Below are 26,500 nucleotides of genomic sequence, written 5' to 3' on the forward strand. Positions count from 1 at the left end.
GTGTGTGTGTGTGTGACACTGTTTTACTGTAGTTCACTGCTCCCTATAGCCTAGGCCCCATGGAGCAGATGTTTGACTCCTTAGGGCCTCAACCTAGTTTCTCTCTGTCAGGCAGACATCAAGTCAGTGGACCCTAGTGTTTGCTGGGTCACTGGCAGAGCTGTGTAAATCTCTGTGTGTGTATGTGTGTGTGAGAGAGCGCATGTGCGTCTTTGGAACTTTGTGTTTAGCGGGTCATCAGAGAAGCTAATGAATTTTATCTCGGTGTCTATCTCACACACAAGCACACTTCTCTAGAGATTCACACTCCTGTCAGATCTCCCCGGCTCTGCTGGTGCCCGGCCTGGGTTGCAGTTTAAATTTAGCTCCCTGTCTGGGCCTGGCCCTCCTGGGAGAGACGGATGAGGGGAGTGGAGACTGAGGAGGAGGAGTGCAGGAACGAGCAAACGGCTGAGAGTTTGGGAAAATGAGGGAGACGTCTCACGTCATTCGTCAGTGAAAAGAGATACTGCGCTGACATATAGTGAAGTGTCAGCCAAGCACAACACCACACACACACACACACACACACACACACACACACACACACACACACACACACACACACACACACACACACACACACACACACACACACACACAGAATTTGGGGTTGTAGCCAGAAGACAAGCTGACAGACTCACTAGTTCAGGCTGATGGAATATATTCAAAATATTCTTGTATTAATATATTGTTGTCATACAGATGATGGCATACATACATCATCAGTTTCTCATTTCAAGAATATGAAGTTGAGGTGTTCAGAATGATCAGTTGGACGATAATAGAGATTTTTATTATTATTTGAAATGATTGAAATTCCATTTGTTTTTTATACTGAACATTACGATGTCGTGATGCCCAAAGAATTACTTTAGAATTATTCAAATGTTGGGCTAGAAATTAATAATATTTGGAATTAGCATTATTTTTTCTATAATCTTTCCATTTTTTTTTTTTGTTGTTGTTGTTTTTAGCAATTTAGTTACATGCTTTTGTATTTTTTCAGTTGTTTTCTTTAAATTTTTGTTTAGCGTTCATTTTAGTTTGTCATTTTACCTCAACTTATTTTATTTCAGTAAGTTTCCAAAGCAACATTTGTCATTTTCATTTACAGTTTTTAAGTTACAATTTTTCATCTATTTATATTTTCAAAAGCGTTTTTTAAAATAGTTTTAGTTAGCAGTAACACCACTGCTTGGGACGTGGCGCGCTGCTTTTATGATATTTTAACTATGCCTTTTCTCAAAGACTCACCGATATTCTCCTCTGGTTTGGGGCCAGCAATATTCTAGATTTCTGTGGCTACACACACACACACACACACTTTCGTCACACCTGTCTGGTCCCATACAGCAGCTGCAGGTGTGTGCATGTCTTTCTGTATGTGTGGGTACCATGGTTTGCCCATCAATCGCTGACAGCTGACAGTTTAATCTGAGCATTCAGTAGGTCATTACTGAGCATCGAGAGCAGCCAATCGCATCAGCGATCAATGACAAAGAGAGAGAGAGAGACCAGAGAGGGCAGCACAGAAAAGGATCAGCTAGCTCAGTGTGAGTGAGAGATATGTTCGTAGTTATGGATGTGAAGGTCAGCTTTGGGCAGTTGACAAACAGGCTGTCATGTGCGCAAAGATAGGAGGTGAGCACCTGCACACAAACTTTCCTGAGCTAGTAGAACAAGGCACACACACACACACTCGTAAAATCTATCACTCAGATTTGATTGAGAACACTCTGGGAGAATTTAATGTGGACGTCTGCATATAAATTCCCCATACACGACTCTCATTGTGTCTCTGTATGTATTTGCGATTTTACATATATGTTTAATGCATGGCATCCATCAAAACGTTCTTCCTGGAAACCTGGTCGCTATGCCACCAATCGGATCATCCCCCTTTAGAAGGCCCTGGCTGCTTTGGAAACGACCCGTGGTAGTTAGGACCTTCCCATGTTTACATGACTCCCTAAAGACAGACAGAACCCCGTTAACTGAAGACATTCCTCACACTTTATGAGCGATATCATGTTTCATATGCCAATGAATGTCACTCTGCCAGCGTTCTCTCAACATTAGCTGAATATAACCAGGCCTGTTGATGGGCCTGACAACAGTTTTGGCCGCTGGTCTGCTCAAGCATTCCATCCTGTGTCACAGAGAGGGGAACGAGAGGGAATTAGACGGGGAGAGAGATGGGACAGAGAAAGACAAGCACAGACCATGAGAGACATAAGACATTTATTTTATACATTGTGATTTCAGTAAAAAAAAATGTTTTTAAAGAAATGAATACTTTTATTCAACAAGGATGCAATACCTTGAACAAAAGTGACTGTAAAGATGTTTACATTGTTGCAAGAGATGTCTATTTTAAATAAATGCTTTTTAAAATATATATTTTTTAATATTAAACAGCAAATTAGCATATTAGAATGATGACTAAATGATCATATGACACTGAAGACTGGAGTAATGATGCTGAGGGAATTAGCTTTACCATCACAGGAAGAAAGTACATTTTGAAGTATTTTCAAATAGAAATTGTTATTTTAAGTTGTAATAATATTTCACAATATTACTGTTTTTATTGTATTTTTGAACAAATAAATGCAGAGTATATCAGACTTATTTAAAGAACATAATTTATAATATAATATTATTTAAAATGATATAATGTACATATAATGTACACTTGAATCTGATTGGTTGGCTAACGTTCTAAGGTGTGCAATTATTTTCAGGGAAACGCACGGCTAAAGTAGTTCCAGGCAGTTCCATATCACTTCGCCAAATTATTTTACGTAAGTTACAACAGCAAAATAATCAAAACCCACAATGACACTGACCAAGCAAATTAATTTACTAAATTATTTTCATGTTTTTGTGCCACAAAAATGTATTTTGTACGGACAGCACAAACTGTCTTTCTCCCGCTCTCTCTCCCACTCAAACACACGCATACAGTACGGACACACACTCGCACAGAAACGTGTTGTCCGCGCTGCTATGGCGATTTTATCAGTAAGATAGTTTAACAACTTAAAAGCTACATGACATTTCTCACTAGCAATGCAATTACGTCGCTTTTCTTGGAGCAGATAAACTTACAGTTTTGCTATTAATGATGAGGTAATTCACACGTGCTTAATCTCTCTCTCTCTCTCTCTCTCTCTCTCTCTCTCTCTCTCTCTCTCTCTCTCTCTCTCTCTCTCTCTCTCTCTCTCTCTCTCTCTCTCTCTCTCTCTCTCTCTCTCTCTCTCTCTCTCTCTCTCACATATAACTGCATTAATAACAGCATTAGTCTGCTGTCACTGGCTAAAGCCTCTGTTTTAGGGATGAGATGCGTAAGAAAATAGTCCTACACACAAGAGCTTTTTAAGGACAAAAACCTGACATATACGCCTTGGAATACAACATTTGAACAATGTTTTGAGATGTGGTATTAAGTTATACTATAACTTTAAACAGTTTTATATATATATAGACTGTTAGAGCCTATTAATAAGATGACCGCACTGTCCTTGATAAAGACAGAAATCCCTGTGACTCCAGTGCCGCCTTGTCACTGACCTTTGACCTCTTCAGTTTGATGAACTGACCATGAACACCAGGGTTCCCACTGGCTCAGTCTCTATTTCTTTCAAACCCCCGTGTTTTTATCTCTTCATCTTGCACTCCCTCGTCTCTGCTGGTCCCACATGCATAAATCTGTCCTTTACCCATAACTCACTCTCATTTTTAGGAACAATGATGACTGATGAACTCCAAGAATTAAATAAACATTCCTCACCAAAAGTTTTAGTTTGAAAACAAAACAACTTTTTTTTTTAATTGAACCAATTTAAGCGCAGCCATTTGAGGTTCGAAACTTGATTCCAAATATTATTGTTGCGTTCAACCAGTTGCACGAAACTGAGCATTATCAAACTTGTCAGACAAAAGAAAGAGAAAAAGACAATATCGAATGATATTTCGCTCACGTCTTGCTATTTTATTTGATGTCGCCGTTTAATCGGATCGCTCTGGAGCAGAATTCCGCCCAGACCGAAGCGCTAATCCAGCAAATGGGAGTGTTTGGATCGGAGTGGCGCTATGGAGAAATGTAATTTCTCTTCTCCCTGATTTGATCAGGAGCGAGGGAGCGGGCGGACGAGTGTAAATGTTTAAAGAGGGAGTGGGCGAGGAAGGGGAAGGAGGGGAAATTCTATTACAGGTATTCCCCGCGCTCACGGCAACGCACGCAAAGCATTGTGGATGTTAATGCAATTCTCATTTCAGCAGCTGCACTGATTGGCCGGCGTGCAGGCGAGGTGAGAAGTGATCCAGCTGATGTGTGTTTGTGTGTGTGTCATGCGTACAAGTGTACATCCTGTTTGATTGTAGAGTCAGAATGTCAAAACCACGACATGACATGATTATAGCGCCGGTCAATAGTGCGTGTATGTTTGCGTGTTTCGTCGTTGTAATAGTTTGATTAATGTGTGTGTACGTCTTAAGCTACACAGAACTCTGGGATGTATTGATTTGTCTGGACTCAGCAGCACATTCATTGATGTGTCTGTCTCTGTGTGTGGGTGGAGGTCAGCTGTGGGTGAGAAAAAGGATTAATATATTTAATCGGCCGGTTTTGTGGAAAAAAAGGGAGAAGGAGATAGACGCGGAAAGTGCGCGCGCGCGCCCGAGAGAGAGAGAGACGTCTGTCATTCTTTCTTAGGGTCTGACAGGGGTCAAAGGGTCAAGGATCTGTGACCTTTGGTGCACATGGCTACTGCTATTGGTCTTAACATTGGCCTAGAGTGGATCTCTGATTGCTGTTCTTAAAGGGATAGTTCACAAAAAAACTCAACCTCATGTTGTTCTAAACCTGTGTGACTTTCTATCCACCGTGGAACATGAAAAACAAACTTTTGAATATTCAACTGCTCATTTCCTTTAGTATATTTACAGCAGCAACACTAATGGAAGAGCTTTAAAGTGTCAAAAAGCATGCAGATGCACCTAATGCAAAATATCATAAAAGTGGTCCATATGACTTATGCACTATATTCCAAGTCTTCTGAAGTTGAACAATAGTTTTAAACTGAAATTGAAGCTGTTATTCAATGATAATTTTCACCTCCAGTAAAGTCACAATGAAATCAAAATGGACAATTCTTATTTTTTTATGGGATAATTCATCATTACACATACATATCACATATATACATCATTATTATTATTTTCTTCAATTCTTGTGTCCTCATAATCTTTAATCAAAATAACTTCTCTTCTTTGATGTGTTTTTTTAGTGTGAGGGCGGGACAACCTGTCACTCAAATGAGATCGACCAATAGCAAACGATCCAATCAATTCCCAATAGACAAAATAAAGTTCTGTCTGTCTTTCTTTTTTCTTGTTCGAGAAGCCGTTTAACTCAGATATACATCACAGTAGATAAGAAAAGACTATTGCAACTTCCGTTTCATGCTGACTTTAACTGCGATGACTGGAGCATGGAGTCAGTGAGTTGAACTTGAGTCCTGAATCATTCAAACTGGTTGTGAATTCATGAATTCAAACTGCTTTTGTGAACTTAATCAACTAATTGACTCAAAAAGTAATGATTTGTTTTCATATCAGATATACAGCTCGTCTTATGCTCTCTCAAGAACTAGTGTGGCTGCCAGTATTTTCAGTGAATAACAACTTTTCCAGTCTGTTCATCCCACAAAACTATCGTATGGATTCAGAAGAGTCATTTGGACTATTTTTGTGAAGCTTCACATTTGTTGTATCGTAAAGAACAACGTGGATGTTGATCAAAACAGCTCCTTTCGTGTTCCACAAAAGAAAGAAAGTCACGTATGTTTGGAGGAACATGAGGGTCCGTAAATGATGACAGCGTTTTTGGAATCATTTACATTTGGAACGTTTCCAGAATCTGCTGTTGTAAGTCAATACACGGCGCATATGTTTCATAACAAATCTCACACTGTAAAAAAAAAAAATACATCCCCTGTAAAAAAAAAAATACATCCCCAAGTCAAAATTTTCTAGTGACTGATAACATCTATTTTTCATTTAGTCTGGCATATTATTTCTCATTGAGCCAATGTTAACAGACTATTGCAACTATTAATTCAATTTATTTTACAGAATTTCACTTGGGCCAATTTAAAAACTTAGATGTAACCAGTCTCTAGAATATTTTGACTTGGAGAGGTAAACATTTTTTTTACAGTGCACCTGATTACTTTATTTTTTATATATCTCTCATTCTTCATGTTTTATGATTTCTGACTGTTGGCAGATACACACTGGCAAAGATTGACATTTGACTTCGCGTTGTTCAAAGCATTTTTTCGCCATGAATGTTTGTCTAGCTTTTAAAAACGTGAATATTATATTACCAGCATAAACTTTTAAGAGAAGGAATTAGATTAAGATCATTTGGTGTTAATTAGAAATAACTCTGGATCTTTAAAATCTTAAAAAATTAAATGTTTTTTAGGACAATTTTTACATTATTTTCATGACAATTAAGCACTTTTCCCCTTTCATTGTTCTTTTTTATTAATAAAATCAGCATAAATTAATATTATATTAATATTATATGTGATTAACCCCTACGTTTTTTTTTTTTTTTTACCCAATGCCATTTTATTTTGTTATTTTATGTCATTTATTTTTTAGTTTAGTTTAGTTTAGTGGTGCCCCTTCGAAAAAAATGCGTTGAGCACATGACAGCCCTGAATATAATATAGCAACAGTGTGTATTTATGTGCTGAAATATTGTAATATATTCACAAACCACTGGTTGAATTCTTCAGACTAAGCGTTTCAAGAGGACAGACCCCAGCGTCGGTTCGCATTACTCATTCTAATTCACCCTCGTCTCGTTCTGTTCCGCACTTACTCTAGTTTTCCCCGCAATATTTCATCACGCCATGTTTTACGTTTCACTTTTCACTTTTTTTATTTTTATTATTGTTCTCCCTTTTACTAGTCTTTTTGTAATTTCGGTCCAATTATTTCTGTCCGTAGACTTCATTACTCATGTCCGTGTCAGACACCCACACACACACACACACACATCTCATTGGGTACACATGTCGACAAACATTGGCACATGTGGTCTCGGGCACAAAAGCTCATGGATGTAGCAGTGTTCACTCAAACACACACTCTCACAGGTATGGAAGTCATCAGCTGTGTGTCAGAGGTCAAGCTCATTATCCAGCTCTAGTGAAAACTTTCAAACCTGCATTTAATATGGAGCCGTGATATAAGCTCCTCTGTCTACACACACACACACACACACACACACACACACACATCATGCTCCGTCTCTTCATATTTGCAGGTATAAATCACACAGGGCCCCACATACCACTTAAAACCCATTCCAAAACACACACGGACACACACTTTATAAACTCTATACTCTGTAAACGATACAATCTTCCTTTGCTCTGAATAATTTGTGAGCTATCTTTACGTATCTTTTCTGAATTCCAAAAAACTTTATTATAATTTGTGCATATGAGGCATTTAGATGAGGATCTTTCAGATTGCTGGATTGGGGTGTGTGCATGTGCGTGCGTGCGTGTGTGTGTGTGTGTGTGTGTGTGTGCATGTTTGGCATGTACATGACGGGTGTTTCCTGACATTAAACATCTCTGCATAAAGCCATTAGAGAACAGGAGCTCTATTCATTCACACTGGCGTGATTAACACACACACACACACACATATACACACACACACACACACACACACACACCCTCAAGCATGTACTTGTCCACACACACCTTTACACACCAACAGCAACATATAAAATAAAAAACACACTTTAGGTCTCTTATTCATGGCAAAAACTCGCATATATAGCCTACTAATTTACAAACGATGCATGATTGTGACATTTTTTAAATAAGTACAACCTGATTTGTCAAATGCATTTGTAACTTTAAAATTCACTAACTCAGAGGGCACCCTTCTGCAATATTTCTGACATGTGACATAAAACAACCATACCTGTTCAATGGCCACCTTGGTGGTCGAGACCTGGCTTGTGTATTTGTGTGTGTGTGTGTGTGTGTTGGGTGGAAACAGAGGAGCACAAAGACCAAACTGACACTGGACAAAAACACACACGACCTGTGCTCAAAGGGGGCGACTTTTTACCCGTGAAGCTAATTTTGGAATAGCTTTCAAGCATATTGTTTTCATACAGAAATGTCCTACTTCCCACTTCTGAAGTTGTGATTACGAGCTTGTCGCATTTTAGTGCTTTGTTGTCGGAAAGAACAGGACTCTAGTTTTATTTAGCGTTCCATTCATTGACAACCATAAAAACATTCATCGTCCTCACTTGATAGTCGGCTTGCTGATGATTCTGGAATTTCTGTCAAATTCAGGCTATTTTCACTGTGTAAAAAAAACATACAATACACTTCAAATGATTTTTCAAATATGAAAATATGCACTACTTTAACGACAAGACAAGGCGATGTAGCTGCTGTGGAAAAAAATAGAAAAGATTAGCAGTCTGATCACAGAATTTAGTTTTGACTGAGTTGTATGCGTTTGTGTGAACCACATCCTCAGCTTTAGATTTCAACTTAAACTTCATCCAATTTTCCCTCTTTCTGTCAGCCGTTGAAAGTTAGACAACTCCTTCACCACTCGGTTAAAATATATTGTACCCACTTAAATGATAAAAGCAGGTGTGAATGTGTCTGTGCTCAATTGTCTGTGTGTGTGTGTAGTGTATATTTAACACACTTCAACCAAATTAAACAAACCCAACAGGAGTGTGAACCATTTCTCAAATAATCCAACACCTCAAGCCACACTGATTATTTAATACAAATAAATCACAGTAAGTGTTTACTGTTTATGTCAAATGATGTGGTTAGACTTTGGCCAACATATCTCAATTGCATGTTCTGCCGTACATGCTTAACGTTTGCAAGTTCTGTGGCTGAGACGGACCTCTGTGCTCAAGGGGGCGATAGAGAGACCATTGTTCTTACTAATAATGAATGAATGAATTATGTTCTGACACATTTTGAAATTGAACAATATATGAAAAAAAGAAGCTTCCGCATTTACGTACTTGCATACATGAGTATGTATCGGCCTTACTGTCATCATAAAGAAAAGCTGCACCCATAATACAGGTGAAATCATAATTTTGATGATTATGGCTTACAGTTTATGAAAACCCCAAATTCAAAATTTGAATATTGTGAAAAGGTTTTTCATAAGCTGTAAGCCATAATCATCAAAATCATAACAAATACAGGCTTGAAATATCTCACTTTGCATGTAATGAGTCTATATAATAACATTAGTTTCACCTTTTAAGTTGCTGAAATAAATGAAGTTTTGTACGACATTCACATTTATTTTTCGAGTTTCACCTGTATTTCTGAGGAAACATGACACTCCACTTCTTTATCTCCCTCGCTACGGGTGCATGAGAGTAAAAGTGTCTCTTTTCTTCGGTTATGAAGAGATAATGATCTGTGATTGTAGTGACTTCTAAATAGGCCAGCTACTGCATGCTGATTGGCTGATTGGCCTCTTTATGGTTGATCTGATTGGCTGTGGCAGAGCAGCAGTACAGGGTGATGAAGGGCACGTAACGTCCACCTGCTCCTCCATCAACCCCAAACCGCTCAACCATCACACGCAATTGTATGAAAGACACAGAGTATGAATAAAAGAGGAATACATATTTATATGCTTGAGACAAAGATAAATGTCCCTGCACGAAAAAAAGTAAATATGTATATTATTATATATCAAATATAAATAAATGTTGTTCTTGCACAGAAATTGAAATACAAAATATGTAAATTTATTAATTAAATGTAATAATAATATATATATATTTTATACTCATTTTTAATTTATATTATTTATTTAAATTGCTTTGCAAGAACAAAATCTATTTCTATTTCATATGATCTTGCATCCTCTTCAATCTATTTTTTTTATTACTTCTCTCCGTTCCTGCGGGGTTTTTTTTCACTTGCACTATCCATCACTATCTGATAATCCTCTTTTCCCCAACACTCCTGCTTTTTACACTTTTTGTCACTCTCTCAATCTTTGCACTCGTCGGGACGGGGCCCCTCACTGTCCTGCCATCTCTCTCTCGCTGTGGGAAAGGCTAGTAGATGAGAGAGTGAGTGGAGGTCATTCTACGCCTCTTAGATTAGCCCCTGCTAAAGCGCTATTGTGCGCTGAATGCCGGTCTCTTCCTGCTGTCACTCAAAGGCCGGCTCCGCCCGCTGCCTCTTCTCTAAGAAGCTTATCTCCACTGAAAGGAAAGAGGGAATGGAGAGAGGGAATGTAATGAACCGTGTTTTTCAGCAAACGACAGAAACCTGGGGCTTGGAGGACAGAGGACAGCTGCAGCACACCCTCCCACACCCCTTCCTTTTCTCGCTGTCCGTCTATCTGTCTTTCTTTCACTCATTCTTTCTTTCCTCTTAATCTCCCACTGTCAATCCATCATTTGCCCCCTCTGTCAAAGTTCTGGCCAAAGTTTCTTAGTTCTATCTATCTATCTATCTATCTATCTATCTATCTATCTATCTATCTATCTATCTATCTATCTATCTATCTATCTATCTATCTATCTATCTATCTATCTATCTATCTATCTATCTATCTATCTATCTATCTGTCTATCTGTCTGGCCATCGTTCTATCTATCATTCTATCTTCCCTTCTGTCTATCCATCCATCCATCATTCTATCTTTTGTTCTGTCTACCCATCATTCTGTCTTTCATTCTCTCATTTCTTTTCTATCTATTCATCATTCTATCTGGCATTCTGTCCATCGTTCTATCTTGCATTCTATCTATCCACCGATCTATATTCTGTTCTGTCTAACGCTCCACTCCGTCTATCCATCATTCTATCTTGAGTTCTATCTATCTAATGTTCTATGCTGACTTCTATCAATCCATAATTCTATAGTTAATGTTCTGTCTTTCGTTTCATCTATGTATCATCTTTTGTTCTTCCTATTCATCGTTCTATCTATTATTCTATCATGTTATCTGTCCATCATTCTATCTTGGGCTGTATTTGTCTTTGTATCTTTCATTCTATCTCTTAGTCTATCTCTATCCATAATTCTATTTATCAATGATTCTATCTTTCGTTCTATCTTTCCATCGTTCGATCTTGAATTTTATCTTTTTTAATATCTTTTGTTCTATTTATTGTTCCATCCTATTTTCTATCTATCTGTAGGTCTATCTATTCGTTTTTGTTTTATGTTAATAGTTTTCTTTCTTATTCGTTCTTTTTAATGGTTAAATAGAGCGCTGTCTCATGTATCAGTTCTTTCTGAGTGATCTGTGTGCAGTCAATCTGCAGGGTGCAGGAGTGGACTTTACTATAGAAGGGGCACATTGTGTATGGACATGCGTTTGTGTGTGTGTGTGTGTGTGTTAGGGGGTTTCATTCTTTTTTTGTGGATGTGCCTCTTGTTCCTGTTCAGCCGTCTGTGTGCTCCCGGGCTGCCTGCTGGTGTCTCGCGCTTTTTGTCTCGGGCTGTTTGAAAAGGGGAAAGTTTAAGTGCTGCACGTTCTCAGAGTGAGCTGACGAACGAACCGCCAGGGTTAAGCAGCAGGACCCATCTGAGTGTGTGTGTGTGTGTGTGTGTGTGTGTGTGTGTGTGTGTGTGTCTGCCATTGCTCGAGGCATCTAAGTGTGTTTGCATGTACACATACAGTACTTGTCTGTCCATACAAGTACTTTTTACCATATAGAGAGTCACAAACTATAAATGAGACGTCCATCTTCTCAGTGGCTGTCAACTCTAACCTTTAACCCCCATGGGTCAGTACATGGCCTGGCTCTTTTGGGCTGTGTCAGAGTGTCGAGTGGTTCAGGGTAAGTGTGTGTGTGTTGGGGATTCAATTTAAGTGATGTAATCATGCTGTGCTGGAGAACTCATCGGTCCATTTGGACTGTCCTGTGACGTGTGTGTGTGTGTGTGTGTGTGTGTGTGTTTTAACTAGGTCATGTGTGTTATAGAGTCTTTAGGGATGGCAGGAAAAGTCTTAAGGGAGGAAAAGAGCAAGCCTGTAGGAAGCAAATTTGACAAATTAGATCTCTTTAATAACTCTGTTGTTTCTTGTGGAAGCTTGTTTCAGCCATGGAATAAAAAAAAAGATAATTGTGACGTTTTATCTCACAATTCTGACTTTTTCCCCCTCAAAAATATATTGTGTGTTTTAAAGTCCGAATTTTGACTTTTTTTCTCGCATTTGTGAGATATAAACTTGCAATTGCGAGAAAGTTAGAATTGTGTGATAAAAATTATGTTTCATTCCATGACGGAAACAAGCTTCCATAGTATCTCATAGAGAGTAGAGAGAACATGTAACATCTCTTGAGAAAAAGGGAGGAATCTCACATTTTTCACCTGTAGAGTTACAGAAGAGATAATGGATCAAAATATGCTTGGATTTGCCAAGAATAATAATGTTCTAGAAATTAACTCAAACATTTATCATCAAATTCTACCAAAACCATAGATACCATGTTATCTACATTCATTTTATCTTCCCACTCTTACAGTAGCCTATATAATGTTTTTTTTATTTGTATTTATATAGATGCATTTAATTATAATATATATATATATATATGTAAGGAATAATGTATAGCGAGGCGGTTGTTATAGCGAATAAAACCCCGACAGGCTGGCGGAGGGGTCTTGAATCAGCCTGTCTGGGTTTTATTCGCTATACATTATCCCGCTTATTACATGGCAACCTACCAAACAAATCAATAATTTGACACAAAATATTGATTTAAAAAGGAGTTTATTGATTTAAAAACTAGTGTATTGCTTCCGTTAAAGAACACCGTGTCCATGGCAACGCTCTGTTTTTCATGGCAACGGTGTGTTATACTTAGCAGCGGTGTGTTATCAAGAAATAAGACCGCATTCTACTTTAGAATTCAACCAAGCCATGTAATAATAAGAAACAACAGACCGCATTCTACATTACTGCCGTGTTGTTAATATTTTTGAATATTATTGAACCTAAGCAGTTCATTGCAACTTGTACTTGTTTGTGTCCTGAAGCCAAACCAGTTAAAACCTCTGGTCTAAGATAAACCAGCCAAGACACCAGGAAGCCTGACAGGAAAAATAAGAATCTTCTTTCTTCCCGTTTCCCTCTCTTTTCTCGTCTCCTGTCCTCTCATCCGTGAGCCAGGGTTAGGTGGCACATTGTGTTGTGGACGCTGAGTGGATTTGAAGGTTCTTTTTCCGTAAACATGTGAAGGCCTGTTGAGGGGAACAAAGGAGTGGAGAAGGGCCTGTTTGGTTGGGTCCTTTTACTCTAAATGGACATTCTGTCCGCGCACGGCTCAGCCTTCAAAAAACCATCCTCACCCGCGATTACCATTTCTATCGGCCGGGGCCGAAGATTATGCTTTTGGGTGTTCGTCTGAATTTCTTCCAGTGGATTCACTCTCTGAATGTGACACGTTTTGTGTCACTCCACACACCCCTCGAGCGGAGTGAAAAAAAGTTTTTCTCCGCTCTCCCTATCTCTCTTTTGCTTTAGAGGACATGAATCCTGCTTGTGAATAGATAGCAAATCTCCTCAAGGTTAAGACTTAACCTTCCCCTCTGTCCTGGCTCCGCCCCCCAGCCCTGCTCTCAAACCAATCAACATCAGATGATTAGTAAACAATGCCTGGGTGTGTGACGGACAGGTAGGAGCCTCTGCGGGATTGGCTGACTTTGCTTTTGTGTCCGCTCGCTTCGACTCTACACCACCGGCGAGCAACCCACGTATTCACGACTGCGCACACACATACACGCAAACAAAAAGTGAAATTACTATTCAGTTGGAATGGTGCCATTCATCTTTGTCAAGTGCGGACGCGGTCCCGGCAGGCCCGCGTTAGGCCGCTCCCAAGTCCAAATTAATTCCTTGTTTTGCATCAGCTGAATTTGGACAAATCCAGGAGGATAGCGTGATTTCTCTCTCCGCCTGCCTCGCGCTCTCGCCTGGTTTAATGTGGTAATTCCAACTGATTTGGCTGAGCGGACGCCGCGTGTCTGTGTCAATATTTACTGCCTAATTCACAAAGAGCAGGAGAGAGATATGAAAACAAAAGGAAAATAACCCAAATTTAGCAATGCAGGAGGGACAAAGCGAACCAAAGAGACTGGGAGAGAGAGAGGGAGAGAGAGAATACACCTCAACAAATGAGGAAGGGCGGTAAAATGCATAGAAAGATATAGAAAGTGAAAGTGGGAGGAAAAAAGTGAAAAGTGAAGTTTAAAGAAGAATGAAAGGACAAAGATGCAAGACAAAAGTCACACAGATGAGTGGAAACGGTGGTTATCTGAAATGCTTGCTGGGAAGGGAAGCAGAAAGAGAGAGAGGTTGGTTCTGGGGCTCATGAACCGGGCCAGACCGGTTTCTGAGGGGTGATGCAGCCATATTCACACTAACACACATTTGATAGCAGGATTATTATGACAAAACACAACTCTACCAGTCCCGTGTGGAATCTGCACCCGCAGAAAGATCTGCAGTTTTCCACAGAACTGGAACGACTGTCATTTAAAAAGGTTTACACATCTGTTGCACCTTGAGTGTTTTTTATTAAAGTCAATATTTGTATCCCTTAAAACTCATATTTGATAATCAAAATGCCATATTTAAATGTTTTATCCTGCGAAAATAATGTAACTACACCCTTGCCTCATTTATTATACGTGGATCTATGAATATGCATATTAGTCCACAATTTCACCAACTCGAACTATCTGATCCATTTGGTCAACTTTAGTAAACGCTACACAATGGCAAGTGGAAATACTGGTTTAATTCAGCCATTTATGTTTGAACCAAAAACTGATTCAGAAGAAGAAGAGGAAGAGTGCATTATACAGGGTCTACAAGAGTATGTATCAGGATGCTAATGCATTTATGCACATGGCGGTAATTGATATGATTAGCCTTTGGCTTGACTGTTAACAGAAAGCTAATAATGTGTTGCTAATGTAACACAAACCATGTTCCCGTTCGCCATCTCAGTCAGACCGCTGTCTTCTAAAAATCTGAATCCTTAGAAATGCTTTGAACATCTTAGAAAGTCAGTTGAGAAAAGCCCCGCCCACATTGACGGGATTGGTTGCATGTTTGTGACGGTAGGAATCAGGGCCGGTTTAAAACTGTGCATTTGAGACTTCCTTTGGTACACTGCAGTTTTGAGGAGAACATGTTCAGCAATGATGTTGACTGATGGTCCCCACATAGTTTCCTCACCCCTGGTTTATTTCCTCTCACAGATTAATAGATATTGTAGTACCGGTATATATTAAGTTATTATAGGACGTTCCTTATTATGAGTTTGGTGATGTTGGGCAACACAAAAATGGAGGCGTTGGGCTATTTCATATTTCATAGCATGATGTGTCCTTGAACTGTTCTTTCTCCCAATATCAATATTTTTGGTTAACATTTAAATAAATTTAGCAAATGTGTTGCATAATTTAGATGGTGTTACTGTTTTTCAGTCACTTTTCAATCACTTTTAATCTAAACCTTAGTTGTTGTTTTTTGCAGTTTACCTAAATAGTATTGTACCAGATTTATTTTTTAATAAAAAAAAAAGTGGTCTAAAATGTGATTTTTTTTTTTCATGTCACTGCAGAACACTACTTCTAATTTCATGTCGGCAAACAATTGCTTTCTTGCTATAGTAAGAAACTTAAGCACTACTTTTTGCGTACCAATGCCACAAAATGAGCAGTGAATGTTGCATTCATGTGTGTTTATCTCATTTATATATTATTTGGTCATGACTTAAAGATTGCAAACATAGCTCAATGGTTAAGTGTGAGGAAGCCAAGAGCGAGGACAGAATTGCTCCAGTAGAGGGCCATGGCCTCTCTCTCCTTTGTCTTTGGGTTTCTGTCTTTTTACTAAACCATTACAGTATTTACAGTATATATTCATATGTCTGGCAGTGACTCTATTCTTGTCTGCTGTCGGTGGTCTGTGCTCAGTGGGAGGAGGATGCTGCTGGCCTGTGGAAAGCATTTACTGTGTGTGTGTGTGGACTGCATATTTCAGGACGTTCTCACTGGCAGATTTTGATGCTGTTTTAAAGAGAGGCTTGCTGGCTAAAAAGGGCTCCTGGGTTAAATTTACGGTTGTGTGAGCGCCCTGAGCCCTGATTTGTGATCCTCCAGTGTTTGTCTTCTGCGGATCTGCGATCTTATCCAGCGGATGGATGGATGACACATGTCCACCGAGGTTTGTTTACATGGCCGCTTTTTTTTTTTTTTCCAGGCCAGAAATATGATAGAGTGCAATTACTACAAATGTGGCCTGACCTCCGAGCTAAGGTCACGGGGTCAGGGGGCAAAAGCCATTTCCTGGCCCCCATGTGTATTTGGCCAGAGGATGATTCTAGAAGATGATATCTGCACGCACATGTGTGTGTAGGCGTCAGATGTGATGATATCTGTGTGCATGTCAAGTCTCAGAGCATGATAGATTTAAATTGACTGAAAAGCTGTTTTGGTTTGAAATCTTTTAGTCAGTGATGATGCAAGACAGTTTGAAGGCAAGAACGCGATACTACCGTTTTTCAGTGTAAATGTGTGGAACGGGACCAGATAGGCCACTCTGGGAGCAGCGCCACTGTTTGTGTGCATCATGTTTTGTGTGTGTGTGTGTGTGTGAATGTGTGTGTTCATGGTGAGTAATTTTCCTCTTCATTTCAAGCCTTTCACCCCCTCAAACGTTCAATGAATGAAATCTTGTGGCAAATTATGCATTTTTTTCACCTCGTTGCCCCTCTTTGAGAGAGAGGGCTTATTGGTAAACGAATAATGAGAGTTTCAGCTCTTTGGTCCTTTCAATTCTTCACTTTAGACACCTGCACCTCTCGCTGTCCCTCTCTTTTCTCTTCCTCCATCTCTCTTTCTCTCTCCTCAAGTGCTCACTTTGTCCCGGGACGCGCCATTGTGCGCTAGAGGGCCCTTGAGTGTAGTGGTCAATGACCCCCGCTCTCGGCAGAGTGGGCTCAACCACTGGCCCACACAAAACCACAGATTCTTTGAGTATATACCCAGCATTCCCCAGCTATTAGACTATGTGTGCCGGGGTATCTGTGTGTGAGACGAAACACACACACACACACACGCGCGCGCTGATGTGAATCAGAAAGAGTTCAAGCACGCAGGTTTTCACCATTTGTGTCTTTGCTCAGTGTGTAGTTCAGAAAGACTGAAGACACTCCTCTTTGTGAGCTCATACTCTCTGAGAGACGAGAGGATGGAAACTGAATCTCTGGGTCAAAGAGCAATCAAAGCGTGTGTGCGCGTGTGTGTGTGTTTGGCACTCCGCTATAGTTTGGGCACGTCATGAGTTAAATGTTAGTTTGTGGACATTTAGGGATGTCATTATTTGGAAAAATTCATAATTTAAATAATTGTTTTTTTTTTTTATTAAAATTTGACAAGTTCACTTGAAGACTTTTTAATTTTATTTTAAAAAGTACGAATTTTACATATAAAGGATGTTTTATCAAGTGAATTAAGCAAATTTAATGGCCATAAATATTTCCTACCGGCGATTACCGTAAACTGTATTTTGCATGATCGTTTTATTTAATTGGTAAATTGTTAAAATATATAATATATATGGGATTATTTATCTCTATTTATTTTAATTATAACAGTGCAGGTCTCTGAAACACTGGCGGTCAAAAAAAGGTTGTTGTTGTTTTTTTCAACCATGTTTTTATTTTTGGCAGAGGGTGTCAATGATGTTACTGGATGTCCCTATTGGGGATTTTGTCTGATTTAGCTCACAACTTTTCCCTCAAAGTAAACTTTGCTTAAGTAAACCCACATGCGCACACACATTTCGGTACTTTTATTAATATATTTCTATGTTTTATCAGATCATACAGATCATAACAAGCAAATCTGATGCACATTTAAGTATAACTACCGATCATAACAAAAGTCCTTTTTTTCTCTAATAGTAGTGTTTGCAAGCAACTCTAATGTGCTTTTGTAAGTATGCTTGTGTGTGTGAGTGTGTGTGTGGGTGATTAGACTCTGTCTCTGGTAATATCTGTAATGGGCAGCAGCAGATGAAAGGCCTGCCTGTCACAATGATGTGAATCAAACTGGATTCATCTGGAAACTATAAGACTTTTCACTCATTATAACTCTCTCTCACACACACACACACACACACACACACACACACACACACACACACACACAGGGGTGTTGATGTGAGGGGTGAGTGTTGAGCAGTCTTAGGAGCCGTGTGTGTGTTACCTGAATGCCGACCTGTTTCCTGTATGTCTATGTAAAAACATCTGTTCTCTCTTTGCGTATTCTTGCTACCTGTATGTGTTTTTAACTTTAAGAATGCACATCTGTTTCCTGTGTGTGTGCGTGTGCGTGTGCGCGTGCGTGTGCGTGTGCGCGTGCGCGTGCGTGTGTGTGTGTGTGTGTGCGTACGTGTGTGTGTGCGTGTTCGTCTGCTACCTGTGTGAATGAATGGACATCTGTTCATTGTCTAATTGCACCATTGTATTCGATAGTTACTAAGCATTGTAGGTAAACATTAGTAGAAAGCAAACATAATACGTACACGCTGTGTTAATTTAGATAAACACACGTTCAAAGGTATTAGTTAGCTCAGGTGTTTTAAAGGGATAGTTCGCCCAAAAATGAAAATTCTGTCATCATTTACTCGCCCCTCAAGTTGTTCCAAACCTGCATGCATTTCTTTCTTCTGCTGAACACAAAAGAAGATATTTTGAATGTTGTGTCGGTAACCAAACAGTTGATGGACCCCATTGACTTCCATAGTATTTTTTTTCCTACTATGGAAGTCAATGGGGTCCATCAACTGTTACCAGCATTCTTCAAAATATCTTCTTTTGTGTTCAGCAGATTGAAAAGAAAGAAAAAGAAACTCATTGAGGGTGAGTAAATTATGACAGAATTTTCATTTGTGGGTGAACTATCCCTTTAAGCTTTTTGATTCCCCGGACCGTCACATGTGATGATACTATTGTGAGAGACCCCTCTCACCAACATATAAAGGCTGCTGTATAATTTATTCATGTATAAAGGCCCATTTACTGGTAACAGTGAAATGATAAACACACCGTTTTTTTTATTTTTTATATATATATTTTTTTATATATTAGGTTATATTTTATTACTTTATAAATATTACTTGTATATGGGTAGGCAGCATATCCCCACTATTTGTGTAATTTCAGATCTACAAACCTTAAAAAAAAAAGCTTTACTTTTTATTTTCCACTGTTAAAACTACTGCTGTCAATAAAATAAAATAAAATAACTGTGATTTAAAGTCATGATTTCTGACCGGTTTCAGAAAGCAAACCAAAACAGTAATAGTATAAAAATTTGTGATAAAAATGATAACCAATTTCTTACTCTGACAAAAATGTATTTATTATTTATTATGTTGTTGTTTTTTTTTTGTTTTTTTCACAGACCTCTGGGGGAAATTTCTGACCTAGCTTTTGTCAAATAATTTTTTCCTTTAACAATCTGTGAAGAAAAACTGTTCCCTTGACAGGCCGTGGGTTATTTGTAGATGTATGATGTAATTGGCCGTAATGAGTCGGTCAGTGTTGTGTGGCGTGGAATTTGTCCAGTTTGTTTTTCTTTGCTATTTTTCTTCGCTACTGCACAGATAATCATCTAGCGCTCAGCACCACCTCTTCCAGACAATGATGCGGCCATGCCATGCCAAACCAGTGTGCGTGTGTGTACTCTGAATGTATATTATCTCTCCAAACACTCTGTGGACAGTGCATTAAATGTGTTTGAGTTGGCCGGACGCCTCTTTCCGTGCGATAACAGTCCTCCGTTAGCGTCCGACGAAGAAAAGGAGCAGTAACTGTTTTGGGGTGCGGTCGCGTCAGTCACCATGACGATACCAAAATCAACCTGTCAGCCCATCGGGACTGCCAGAGATGCGAGTGATATATAAAACGTGTGTGTGTGTGTGTGTTATCCTGTATTTGTTGACAGATCTTCACACCCTGTTGATTAGCATCTTGAAACTTTCGTAGTGTGAGAGTGCTAATGTGTTAGCACATCAACTAAAGCTACACCCAACCCCACTGGACAGGGAGGAACGTGCCCCTTCACTCAATATCTGTCCCAGACAGGCAAGTGGTTTTGCCAGGCTTGGAAGATACAGTGCCAGGCCAAATTCAGTGTGTTAACTAACATCATTAGGATCGAAAAAAAGTTAAGAAAATAAGATGATTTATTATTATTATTGGACTGATTTTAATCATTCCAAGCAATATAATATTCTTATATTAAAATAAGTTCTTCAGTGTCACATGATCCTTCAGAAATCAGTTGAATCATTTGACAGTTAAATCAATCATAAATCCCTGTCAAGACTGATTTTTACAAACGATTCAGATTGAAATATGTCGTGTGAGTATATCTAATTTTTAGCATGACTCTATGTATTCAAAATGTGTGTGTGTGTGTGTGATGGAGGTGGTTCAGCAAACCCTCAGTGGCGATGCCAGCGGGCGGAGTCGGGCTGTTTGGGGCGCCACAATGTGACTGTCAGTCTGCGGGACATCACACACTCAGAACTCTCTCTCACACACACACGCGCTCTCGCAGTCTTCAGGACGTCCCACAGGAGAGGAGCGAGAGAGGTGCGAGCGCTGCCCCCGTCTAACCCAAACCATCCATCATACTGACACGGTCTGAGAGCGGTGCGGGCCTGGGAAAGCCAGCGGCCAGCAGGCAGCAACACACACGCATGCCAGACCAGAGAAGTCCATGCCAGCTGCACATGTTCGCACTGGCCTCCGTCACACACACACACACACACTGAAGTGTGTATGCTTGTGTTTAGTGTTGGCTAGAGCATCTAAACTTCCATCTGAGGCTCAAATGTGACGTGCAAATGAGCTTTCTGCTCAAACGTGCAGTGCAAACATGGACTGAGGCGCATTTGCTCATTTCAAGAGTTAGTAGATGCTTTGGGGCTTTAATACACACCTGTTCACCTGCTTATGTCTGGGATCAGATCGAATTTGGTTTATTTAAGGAATGTTCTGTGTTCAGTAAGCTCACTGACAGCATCTTTGCCTGCTGGGAGAAAGTTTATTATGGGCAAAGACAAAAAACGTGATGAGTTTTTGTTAAAGTACTTGTATTAATTCATCCATACAAAGATGTGTGTTATTTCAGCTAAAACTTTAATCCTAATAGTATTTTTAGCTGTGAAACTACTGTTTTAGGCCAAACGGAATCCATATGAGTGGATTATTCTGCACTTGAACAGAATAATCTGGTATTTTGCATGTGATAGATATTAGGGTTTCCAGCTTTACATGGTATTGACAGAAGATGCTGCATATAAGTTAACATAAGCATAGTTAATTAGTAAAGGTTTTATCTTATAACACTGTAAAGTAAAAAAAAGTTGCTTTCTTAAATTAAGAACAATCAACTTGGATGTATAAGTTATTTCAACTTAAACTACTTTAACTGACTAAAAAAAATTGTTGAATCTTGTAGAACTTATAAAAAAAGTTTAAAATTTCTCAACTTATTTTGAGGAGTTAAAGCAATGTAAAAACATGTTTACATTTATTTACATATGAAATTATTACATATGTAAACTATCAAATAAGTTTATATTTAAATGTTTATTTCGGTGCAGTTCCTTGCACCATAGACTTCCATTACAATTGCATTGCAGAAAATGCTATATTTATTTATTTATTTATTTTTTCATCAGGATGAGAACAGTTGGCGGTATTTAAATTTTTTTTTTTTTTTTTTTTTTTTTTTATATTTTTTTAAATTTTAATAAATGTCAAGACACTGAGATGACATGAGATGAAAAATAACAGCTTATATATTTAGAAATGACATTTTAGTTGATTTAAAAAAATATTTATAAATATTTTAAAACATTATTTTGATTTAAAACTTCAATTAAAAAATCGATAAAAATCAATCAAAAGTCAAGTCACCTTTATTTATAACTGTATTTACAATACAGATGGTTTCAAAGCAGCTTCAAATTGATAACAGAACAATAATTTAACAAAGATGGTTTTGGCTGTACAGCAGATCTAAGAAAGTTATTGTCCAGTTTGAGTAAGTTCAGTGTTGATTCATTTCGGGTGTAAAAATCCTTAGTTATTAATTTATTTCATTTTCCTATGCAGCAGCTCTGGAAAAAACAGTGATGGCATCATCATCCAGCTCCGTTCAGTTCTCACACAATGGTGTCAATATAGGCAGATCAATAATATTGTTAAATATTACAAATATTAAAGAGATAATAAGGCTGCATTTTTGGAAAATGCTAAATTGCTTCTGAATAAATAAATAGTATTTTACTGTCAATTTCTTCATGCCATCGGCAACAATTCTAGAGGAGACAAACGCATGCGTACGCACTGTGCAGTTCATGTGGAAGTGATTTTGGGTAATAGGTCAAAGGTCATCTGCATTCAAACAGAGGATATCACCTCCAGACATATATAACACTCTGATGGAGGCACGTGTGAAAGAATGTCTGTGGCTTTCTGACCTCTTGAGACTCTGTTCTGGCCTATTAGTAAACAGGAAATAATTAACGCTGTGAACAATAAGACAATATGGACAAACTCTAGCAGTTTGCTTTGCTTTGGCCTGTCTACATTGCGGCGCCTTCGTGTGTGTGTGTTTGTGTGTGTGTGTGTGTGATAGAGAGAGAGAGACAGGGAGACGACTCCTCCTCCTCATTAGAGTCCTCTCTGTGTGATCAGGAAGTGAGTTAAAGTCGGCATTAATCTGTCACTGTGGCCAGACCATCCTTGCCAGGGCAACTGTTTCCTCAGATAAACCCTGCATGGCCGTGGAGATCCGTGTGGTGACAGGTGCTGATTGGGCAGGAGTGGGAGGAAGCCCCTCAGACAGTCCTGTCAGTGGAGGAGCAGAGAGGTCAGGAGACTTTGAGACGTCTCGTCCTCTAATACATGCTCTTGTTGGCATTGAAGTATGTGTTGTGGCCCGTCTTCAGTGTCACATGATCCTTCAGAAATCACTCTAATATGATGATTTACTGCTTAACATTTGTTATTATTATCAATGCTGAAAACAGTTGTGCTGCTTAATGTTTAATGGAAACTGTAGAACCGAGGAAAGTGTTATTGCTTCTTACAAATACTTAAATTATTGATGCAGTTCGCATTTATAAGTAAGTAGTGTTGACAGTCTTAATTCATGTGTTAAACGACTTTTATTTTATTAAACTTCAAAAACACATAAACATACAGCTATGGGAAATGGGAACACCCATCATTCACAAAGTATTGCATATTCATATCCCCTTGTGTGTTTGGTTTGGCTAATTTGATAAAGCTTTCAGCTACGAATATAAATGAAGAATTTGTATTTTACGGTTTAAATCCATTCCACAGAATTTGGCAGATTTTTTCCGCCCTCAAAATCAACGCAGGAAATGCTGTAAACGCATTGATGAAACTTGAAGAATCTCTCAGATGTTAAACTTCCTTAGGAGAAGTAAAGGAGAAACAACCGAGACCATTTGAGTCGTTGTTGAGATCCCTTCGGAAGCTCTCAGCGAGACACACTTGAGATTACAGAGCTGTATTCCTCAGGAGGAAAGTCTGAAGAGCAGGAGAACTTGCGCAAAGCTCTCCGTTTAATCAGGGAGAGACGCAATTGAGACATGAAAGAGATCTCATTTGTGTTTTTTCTCTCGCATGAACGAAAGCAGCCGCAGAAAGAAGACATGGATGGGTGACTTGATGAATAGGTAGGCCTATTACTCCTCGCAACAACTTACTTGTTGGGGCCGTCGGTTCAACAACTTTTCCCATAATCCTTCAAGGCAAACAAACGAGCGTGTTCATCGGCTGCTAAAGAAAGATAGGGAGGAAAAGCAGAGAGAGAGAGAGGGAGAAAGAGTAACAGCAGGGTCCAATTCCTCCACTCAAGTGCTCCTCTCATGCAGTAGGTCTGATTAGACTCTCGCCCCCCGCCAGTTTGTCGGCAGGAACACGGCGAGCGGGACTAACTTCAAATAGGGCCAGCTCGCTCGGCCCAAATAAAACCTGACTGCTCCCCTCCCCTCCCTCTGCGTCGCTCCTAATGGACAGGGTTTAATCTCCCTTTCTCCTTCGGATATTTGAAGATTTCCTCCTGCCGCGGCCTGGCCGACGCAGAAACGAATTCTTCTCGCTTTGTTGATTAAAACCGGCCGCGCTCCACCACCGCTTATCGGCCGGCGACGAGCCGCTCTTTTTAATTAAAACTAAGACAGCGCAAGTGTGCAATTAACAGCTGGTAATTACGCCGGGTCTCTGAAGTGCGCCTGCGCCGCCTCCGTTTCACTCGCGCGACGGACAAGTGGCTTTTTGATCTCTAAATGAGTGAACCCTTGTAATATTTGTTTTGTGGCAGATTCGTTGGGTTAATTGTGGTCTGTGGTGGCCCTCGCGCGCATGATTGATGTACCACCGGAGAAAAAGGGACATTAAAACTGTAATAGTCTATCAGGATATGCAAATCGCACCTTCATGTTAACAAGCGGGCAGGAGCTGAAGGAAGTGTTTAATGTACGGGAAAAACAATCAGCCACTCTGCCTCAAACTGATTAGTCCGTATGAATTTGAAAGTTTAATTAAGTGCCTCTAATACACGGCGTTTTGGAGAGTGACACATAACATTAAACCATTTGATGCTTAATTTTGTATCGTCTATTCTTTGTTGTTGTTTTAATTGCAGGCTCACAGGGTTTGAAATTCGCATCCGCTCGCGAGCCGCGAGAGTGTCATGCTACGCGGAGCTCTATCCCAAAGGGGGGCGACAGGCGTTGAATTCATTTGAAAAACCTTCGACTAATCAGCGATGAAAATATTTCATGAGAAGCGTGCTCTTTCACAGCATCAAGCAGAACACTTGTTTGGCTTTAATTAGTATTGATTTCCATCTCTGAACACGGCTTGCGAGTTGATGTTTGTTTGTTTCTCTGTCTGTTTTTTTTTTGCCCTTTATCCGCATTCCATCAGTGTGAGAACAATTGGCGCCATTTTCTCCTGAACAAATGTCAGCTGAATTACAGTTCTCAGCTGGACTTGAACTATTTCTTGGCTATTTATAAACTAATTAAAATTGTAATTTTTATATATATATATATATATATATATATATATATATATATATATATATATATATATATATATAAAAAAAAATTGTATTTTTTTTGTATTTTTTATTATGTTTATTTGTATTTATTATTATGTTTTGATTTACAAACTATTGGTTTTTAATAAAAAAATATATATTATGTTTAAAAAATTTTTTTATAATTTATAATATATTCATAAAAAATCTATTTAAATTATATAGAAACACTTTTTTTAAATACTAGCATTTTTCAGATTATTATTTGTTATCATTATTCTATAATCATATAAGGTTTTGAAATAATTAACATCATAAGATTTATTTGCCATCTGAAAAGTCTTACCTTTTAAAACCCATAAAATCTCTCTCTCTCTCTCTCTCTCTCTCTCTCTCTCTCTCTCTCTCTCTCTCTCTCTCTCTCTCTCTCTCTCTCTCTCTCTCTCTCTCTCTCTCTCTCTCTCTCTCTCTCTCTCTCTCTCTCTCTCTCTCACACACTCACACACACTGTGTAAAACAATGTTTTCAATTAGATTTTTTCGTCTCTAAACAAGCCCTGCATATATGATGTGACGGGTATAAACGAGCACCTGTGAGCGGCTTTAAGGAAATCTCTGTTCACCCGTGAGCTTCATTAGGAGTGAGTTATGAACGCGAGCTGTTTTCTGCAGGTGTGTCTGACAGAACCCAGTCTCGTGGCACCAGGAGTCCGACGGGACGTAATAGAGTCATAACGTGACGGCTCTGAACGAAACAGACCGGGTTTCATATCAGGATTGATTAGTGCACGAATCGTCATGCAATGGAAACGTTATGAATGTTGCATGTATGAATTTCAACGCTTAATTTGAGGATAATTATTAGAGACGGCTGCAAAAACTAATGCTAAAATAAAGTTGTATTGGAATACGGTAATGCAGCCCACACCGATGCAGTTTTGGTAACTTTGCTAGAAGTGTCCGACAATTACAGCTCGCTAGATTTGATCTGAAGGCAGTCTGGGTTTAAAAACGTCTCTGTTCCCAATCACAAATCCACCTTTTCAAACAGAATAAAGGCAGAATGAAACGGGACCGATGCAGTCAGACCTCATGCAAGCCGTTTCAATCCAGCGCTTCATAGAGAAATAAACAGCTTCTTGGACATGTGCGTGCTACAGTGTGTGCGTATTAGTTGAAGTGCATTACATTTCTGTTCTTGTGTGTGTGTG

General features: G+C 39.1%; 1 protein-coding gene across 20 annotated transcripts in view; it reads left to right on the forward strand.

Annotated features, from left to right (window-relative positions):
* The window catches only part of mecom (MDS1 and EVI1 complex locus), a 166,864-nt gene that overhangs the window by 19,536 nt on the left and 120,828 nt on the right, over nucleotides 1–26,500 (forward strand). The window lies entirely within an intron of this gene.

The sequence above is a fragment of the Phoxinus phoxinus genome (assembly GCF_949152265.1).
Source record: "Phoxinus phoxinus genome assembly, chromosome: 4".
Taxonomy (NCBI): Eukaryota; Metazoa; Chordata; class Actinopteri; order Cypriniformes; family Leuciscidae; genus Phoxinus; species Phoxinus phoxinus.